Below are 8,619 nucleotides of genomic sequence, written 5' to 3' on the forward strand. Positions count from 1 at the left end.
TGTGAGGCTTGCATTCAGCTGCTCGGTCATGGAAACTCATTCCATGAAGTTCCCATTGCACAGTTTTTTGGTGGAAGTTTGGAACTCTATGGAATCAGCAGATCATTGGTGACTTTTTTTTTTTTTTCGCTTCTAGGACAACTCGAGGTATCGCACATTGGATGTGCACAATCTCAGTTTATGCCCAGCAATATTGTTATGTTTAAGGACATTATGAAACTAATATAATACTATGTTATGATTGTACTGTACAATTAAATGCAATCGTTGCTGAGTCTGCAGTCTGAATACTTTACCTCAGGGCATACATTAACTGAATTAATTGAGAATCTCACCTGAAAATCCGATAACATCAGCAATCTTCATCCACGCAGCTGATTTCTGTTAATGAATTTAAAACTAAAGGCATCTTGCAGCACAGGGTGAAGTCAGTATGTACATTAACGACCGTTTGAGACATATATAATGGACATTTTATATAAAACTATGTAAATGGCGCTTTGTGGCACGGCAGGGTTTGAACAGGGTCCAGAGTCGTAGCCGGAGAGATATTAAATAATGTGTTTGAATTTTAAAGACGCGATTCTGCGTGGCGTGACTCCCTTTATACTTTCCCATAATACCACGTACAGTTGACCATGGAATAGCCAGCACAGATGAAATGCTACCTGAGGATTGTTTCTGACCATGTCCATCCCTTTATGGCCACCATGTACCCATCCTCTGATGACTACTTCCAGCAGGATAATGCACCATGTCACAAAGCTCGAATCATTTCAAATTGTTTTTTCTTGAACATGCCAATGAGTTCACTGTACTAAAATGGCCCCCCACAGTCACCAGATCTCAACCCAATAGATCATCTGTGGGATGTGGTGGAACGGGAGCTTTGTGCCATGACTGTGCATCCCACAAATCTCCATCAACTGCAAGATGCTATCCTATCAATATGGGCCAACATTTTTAAAGAATGCAGAATTAAGGCAGTTCTGAATGCGAAAGGGGGTCAAACACAGTATTAGAATGGTGTTCCTAATAATCCTTTAGGTGACTGTATACTGTCCATATAGTCTCTATATAAGACCATATGGACAGTACGTCCATATAGACTATATGGACATCCTCTTGCCTAGGGGATGCTAGCGGCCATTTCTCAATTAGTGAGTGAAAGAGAAGAAGTACAGGGTCCATACAGGGACAAAAAGGCACCTGGAAGTTTAATAGGATTTGGAGACAGCCTGCTGCCTGACACAAGTCCCCAAATGATCAAACGCTGGGCTTCACAGAGTTGGAAAAGTGAGCTACAGATTCAGAAAATGAGGTCAGGAAATCTCAGAAAGAAGGGATGGAGATGCGAGCGAGTTTGCATCTGAGGTGACAATTTTAATGAGACGTCTGGTGAGGACCAACACTCTGCTGGTTAGACGTCACACATATATATGTAGTCTTTATATATATATATATATATATATATATATATATATATATATATTTGGCGTCAGCAGAGGGTTTGGCTTAGAGGGTTTGGCTTCAATTCCACATGTGTGCTTCCAATCCTCCTGTAAGGTTCCAAAACTTGGACGCTTCAATCACAAGAAGGTCTGTATTGACCTTATAACAAATGCGGTTGTCAACTTGCATACCGGCCTGCCAACAATCGACATAATCACTCGTCGTCACACTGCTAGGAATTCATACTCCAGCCCATGGTGCCCATCATACTGAAAGAAGCACTCCTAATGCTTGCAAAAGACCACTTCCTTGCCCACGCCAAACATGGGTTCAGCAGATTGGTGACCATTAATATTTACTAATATTAATTAATTAATATTTGCATTGCATTTGGTAGATACTTTTGCCCAAAGCATTCAAGGTTATGGATATATTTTATTGTTTCATACATTCAGATGCATTCAGATTCAACCCTATGTTGGTGTTGGCTCAATCTCTACCTCTACTGTTTTTGTCAATACTGTATTTGTAATATATATTACAAAAAAAAAAAAATACTACTAATAAATAATATAAATTGCTATTTGCTGGTATATTTTATGAATATTAATACTACTTTAATTCAAAACTAAAGATTGTTTATTATTATTAAAAAAGTAAACAGAGCAGAGATCATTTTAATGCTTATTAGGGCTGGGCATTGACACACATTTCACAATTCGACCATCGACCGTGGTCATTCATCTCACATGTTGATGAATGTGTGTTTTATTAATGCTTGTGTGTTGCATCCTGCTCTTTTTCTTACCCTAGGTCGCACATCTGAATTGATCAAATCTATTAGTAAATCTTGGTTACCTTTCAATGCCAAGAGGTTTCCACCTGACATTTTTCCCCTGTTTGCTGAAGTCCACAAAATGTGCATTATAAATGAATTGTGCTAAACAATACATGAGCTCAGATGTTTTAAAGGACTCCATCTGTCCATTCGAATCATTCTCATTGTCTTTTACATCCCAGCTCGTCTTGAGTCTGTCTGCTTCCACTTTAATGATAACTGCGCTATTCTTTTTCATCCTGTTCTTCTTCATCCCGCAATCTTCCTTCTCTTTGCGCTTCTGTCAAGACTGTGAATCGGTGAAGAAGATGACAGTGCATGCTGAATTCTGAGTGTTTTTGTAGCATTGTGAGAACCGACTGCCTGCTTTTGTAGAGAGGACCTTTCTACTGCCTTTAAAAAGTCTTTGTAGAGACTCATTTGCATACACGTTTGTAATTTACCTTGTGTTGTCATAACAAATCACTTATTTTATACCTAATAATCTGCAGTACTTGGCATATAATTTTGTGCATCTTAACAATCACAAATGTTACTACTCCATACATGTGCTGTGTGATCATATTTATGCTAAAAAATGCACGAGTTTAGTAAGTTTAAAGCTATTTATGTCATCTGATGACCTTAAATAACCACAATTTTGTTCAATGACACACTCCTCTCACAAATAATACTATAAATACAGCTTCAGCATGGTATAAACTGAAGAGTTCTTGAATGCGCTTAGCCTTGTTTGATTGTTGCTGTACTACACATAGATTTTTCCAGATCCACACAAGCGTCCATTAGAGGAAGGATGTCAGAGTTACTAGGCCCTTTACATTTCAATGTAAGGTAAAGTAGAGTCACTCGAACATTGCAGTGATTCTTAAAGAGTGTCCTTCAAGAGTCATGCATCTCTGTGCACCTCACTTTAAAGGTCTTATAGTATTCAATAAAAGAGAAAGTATGTCATTGTTAATATACCGTATGGTGCAATGTCTATATAAGTATCCATAATGGCATATAAAGGTATGCACATAACAGGGCCAGGGTGGGGTACATTACAGGGCCTTGTGCCGAATGGGTTTAAATGGCCTCCAGAATCCTGAAAATGCGGTTTGTGGCCTTTAATTTTAGTTTATCTGTATGTGCAAGAGAGTATTTGTTATTCATGTATGTATTTAGTCTAAGCCTATAATATTTTTTCTACTCTATAGACTGTGACTCTAGCCGATCTGTATTTGCAAGTGCAACTTATTTGATGTGTAGAGAGCTACAGGATTAATATTTACATTACATTTGGCAGATACTTTTGCCCAAAGCATTCAACGTTACGGATATATTTTATTGTTTCATACATTCAGATGCATTCAGATTCAAACCTATGTTGGTGTTGGCGCTATCTCTACCTACTGTTTTTGTCTATACTGTATTTGTAATATATATTACAAAAAAAAAATACTACTAATAATAATGAATATTAATACTACTTTAATTCAAAAATAAATAATGATTGTTTATTATTATTAAAAAGTAAACAGAGCTGAGATCATTTTAATGCTTATTAGGGCTGGGCATTGACACAAATTTCACAATTCGATTCGTTTTCGATTCACAAGCTTGCAATTTGATTCGATTTGATTCAATATTGATTATTTTGGATATCAGTTGCAATAAATGGCTAATTTTCTCAAGGAAATCAAATCTATTAACTAATGCTGTAAACTATGGGAGTCTAGGCTTCATTAGCCTAATATGAAGGTAATAATTAACTGTTTTGTAGCTATACAAACACTTAAATTACACTTTTATTTATTTTTATATGAAGAAGATTATATGAAATATAAACATTTAAATGGTGGCTGTCATACAAACTTGCCAGATTTATTCAAATATGCATTAAATATTTTCTAGCTGACTAACGAGTTTATGTGGGTTTTTTGAGGTAAATATGATGATACATGACATTGATTACAAGCTGTTTAACTGACGTCTTTCCACGGTTCAAACGCTGATTGAGCGAATGCGGATTTCGATAAGTTGTACTCTATCTTTTAACACACTTTCAGATGTTTATTTCACGCTGTGACTGGTATTATTAACCCGGAAGAGAGATCAGCGCTGCTGCTTCTCTTGAGCTGCGCCAGAGCAATCTCACGCCACAGCGCCAAAACGTTATTTATGTTTTTGAATTTCTAAAGAAAATGGACGTTAATTTGAAAATTGAGACTTCGTTTCATATCAATAGTAACAAAGAACAAAGATTATTGCGATTTTTTTTTTTTGGAAGCGCGCAGCCGAGATACAATGTTCCATTCATTCAAATGAAACAGGAAGACTAATCGATTCTTGAGATTTGAGAATCGATATCGGTTCGTAAAAATGAGATTCGATTAATATAGAGAAATCGATATTTGTTTTACCCAGCCCTAATGCTTATACAGTTTAAAAAGTTGGCGACAGTACAATTGTCTTTGAAAAGAGGCATGCTTACAAAAGTTGCATTATTATTACAAATACAATATTATTCCATTTTAAAGTTCTTCCTGAACCAAAACAGCAAACTTATGCTGTGGTCACACCAATGCCGTAACACAATTACGAGATGGCAAATTGTGACATTCCACCCGGCGCTGTTTGCGTCCTCAAAGTCATTATGTCGACTTGACATTTTGTTTAGCGTTTCTCAACAATTCTTTTGTTTCGCTTTTTTGTTTGTTTTTTTACAGTGCAGAGTCTAAGTATGTGACTACATCCCCACACATTCTCATTGTGTCTCCATAGCCCTGTGTATCACCCCACAGTCTCCCTGAATTACTGCATGCCTTCCCAAGTGTTTTGTCGCTCCGCTGATGATGTCTCAGTTGGATTCTGAGTGCGTACATGCATTTGGAACCGTCTCTCAATGCTTGGCTGGTATTTCCGCTATTATCGGGAGGTCATGGACTAGGAAAGTAGCATTTGTTGAACATTACGAGAATGTTTGTTTTCTGATGTTGGAATAAAAAGTGTTTGTGCAGCTTCTTGAACATCCCTCCTGACAAATGACTCATCCATCAAAGCGAGGTAAACTGATTTGTTCATTTGTGTTACTTCGCTGCCATGAGATCTTGATTGCTTCCCTGCATCATCTCTGCGCAGTTCTCACCTACCGCCCACGCAAAAAATAAATAAATAAATAAATACTTTAAAATGTCAGGATGTTAAAATCTGAGTAAAAATGAAAGTGGCACAGCTAAATTTAGATACATCTGCGGCACCTGAGAATGAAAGAGAAGACGAGCGGAGATTAAAGGGAAACTTATGCCGTATCCGGTCAGCATTCCAGGCCTGCGCTTTAAATTAAATTAATTCTGCTCTCATTTCTCTAACAAATTAAATAAGCACCCCTGGATTCCATAGTGCAGGTTTACTGCTAACTGTAGGCAAGAACATTTTCCCCTTGACATTATCCATATGATTGCTGTTCCCCAGGCCTTGAGTCTACCCACGCTATTACTGCTGCTCTAACCATGAGCCATCTGTGGAAAATTTCGTCTCAGTCCAATTGACCTGTTTGATTAATTGACTGTGTTCAATGAAAATCAATTTAATAAGGCCATAATGACTGCTACAGCCCCAATGAGAGATTATGATTACGGTAGGATGTATCTTGTGTGCCCGTATTTGCAGAGGTGGCTTTTTTCCCTTAGTGGGAAGTATTTGTTAGACAGGCTTCTTGTATATAATAATATGCTTATAGTAACACCTAGACCTCAGCTATACATCTAAAATGATATTTCTCTGACCGCTGATAACTCTAACGAAAGTACTCGCTTAAATGCAATGGATGTCAGTGAATACTCGATAGTTTTACCTTTAGTAGTGAATGAGGCAAGCGCAAAAGCTATTTATTTTCATTTCACTGCCGCATATTTGGCCACGGCCAGATGCTACTCTTACTAAAAATCTGGCGTTTCTGTTTTCGACGTGTCAGGACTGGCTGTGATCATAAAGGAGCTGTAGCTTATTTTGTGCTAGTTGTATGGAGCCTTTTTAAATCAAATTTATTGTCTATCATCTTTTTGTGCCATGTGCTGCTGATTGGATCATCCATCGTCGATGCCATTTACTTGGACACTGTGGCCTCACCCTATGCAAATGAGTAGAATACATAAACCAATCACTGTAGCAGCTCGATGTGAGCATAATTCATATTTCCTGCGCTACGATATAATATCAGGCAGAGAGAGAGAAAGATGGAGAGTCCTTGTGTACTGTCTGGTCTACTGTGCTCTAAACATCTGTGATGGGTGACTGTAGCTTAATTTATCTTATTTAGCTTTTTATTTTTTATTTATGCATGATAAGGGCTGAATTAATCAACTAATGTAAAAAAAGGAGAGTGAACACAAAACCTTTTAGCTGCTAATGCAGGACTTAAATTTCTTGATGGATGAACGGATAAAGATAAATCGCTTCGTCCATCCATCCATCGAGATGGGATAAAGAATTCTTAATATTAAAGGAAATAATAATACCAGTTGCAGGATACAGTCACCTAAATCCAATAATGTCTCATTATTTTGATTGATGGAAGAGAGAGGGAGGTCGTCTCTTCAGGGTGGACGGGTCATTCCTAGTTTGCAGTTTATTGTTATATGTTAATTTACTGGATAAAATAAACTCACAATATTGAAATATGGAAATTAAACTAGCTTTCGTTTTCTCACAATATAACTTAGTGAATATATTGGGATGAACTGTAAATAATTTCATTGCTTTGCTTGAGCAGATGAACAATTTATTAAAGGGATAGTTCACTTTGAAATTAATTTTTGAAATGTTTTAGCTTACCTCAAGGGCATCCAAGATGTAGGTGTCTTTGTTTCCACAGTATTTTCAACGGTCAAACCGTTGTTGTCTATCAGTCATATATTGCAGGTTTAGGGGGTTCACCTCAGCATGCACAGTGAAGTCAAATTAAACGTGATTTAATGACTCGTAAATGTAAGTACACATTGATGGCCTAAGACACGAAACGAGCGTTTTTTGTGAGAAAATGAACAGTATTTATATTGTTTTTACCTTGTGTAACCATGTCCATGTCCAACTGATTTGAAGGCATGGGCGTTCGGTCTACGTCACTCATTGTTTACACAGAGATTTCAGAAGTTTTACCTGTCACTACACATATTTAGATATATCGAAATCATCTTCCATTGCGATTTCCTGTAAAAATATGTTTAGATCTTCACAGTGAAAGGTAAAACGTTCAAAATCTCTGTGTAAACAATGAGTGACCCAGGGTGGACCCCCTAAACCTGCATTATATGACGGATAGACAACAACGATTTGACCAAAAAATATCAAAATTGAAAATACTGTGGAAACAAAGACAACTATATCTTGGATGCCCTTGAGGTAAGCTAAAACATTTCAATACTTAATTTCAACTATCCCTTTAACTATCTCTTCTCCTAAAAAAGAATGTTTTAAATGTTAATCAAATATTGAGAAAAAATACTGAGATATAGACACACACAGAGACATTACATACAACAAACCTGTATACATTTGTAAAATTCCTGTACCTCTTATACTATAACAGTAATGACCCTCCTACATTATTTTACAATTACAACTAAAAACTTTACCAATCCATTTTGCGCCTCTCTCGTCATTTCTGACTGATGCCATTAACGGCGAAACTCGGGAGCAAGTGGGAATGTTTAAATTGCTGGAGGCAGGAGAGAGAGGAGCGCTTTGAACATTGGCGTAGAGTAATTCTGTAACATAATCTGTGAAGCGCAGATAGCGAAATTCGGATATGAGTGGAATATGAGAGTGATGATATCGCGGCCAGGCAGGCTCTGCAGCGCCTCTGATTATTAGCACTGATATGAATGTTGTTTGATTAGGCAAATATGGGTTGCAGATGGCACGCATATGATACGGGGAGGTGTCGTCGACAACTGGTGTCTGGTCAACGGAGGGACATGGCGGTCTGTGCCCAATCACCCGTTACTTAAATTTAACATTAGTCATTTCCGTGTCTCACAATGTCATCAAAAAGAAAATAGGCCCTGATGTGCAGTGGCGTAAACAAATAATAATCTTTGAAGAAAGATTTTACACGTCAAAAAAAAGTAAGCGTTTTGTTTCTTTGCACATGAAGCGTTTTCTCTCTTCATAAATGTAGAGGATGGAGGGAGGGAGGGAGCTGTATGGTGATATGCACAGAGAAAGCATAACTCCAAACCTCGGAAGAGCTGTAAGCTGTGATTGAGGGTCAATAGCATAGCCGGGGGCTGATTCAAATTCATGTTGGGAAAAAAGCTTCATATTTTCATTTCTACGGCGCATTT

This window comes from Pimephales promelas, chromosome 6 (genome assembly GCF_988280905.1).
Source record: "Pimephales promelas chromosome 6, fPimPro1.hap1.1, whole genome shotgun sequence".
NCBI classification, from domain to species: Eukaryota; Metazoa; Chordata; class Actinopteri; order Cypriniformes; family Leuciscidae; genus Pimephales; species Pimephales promelas.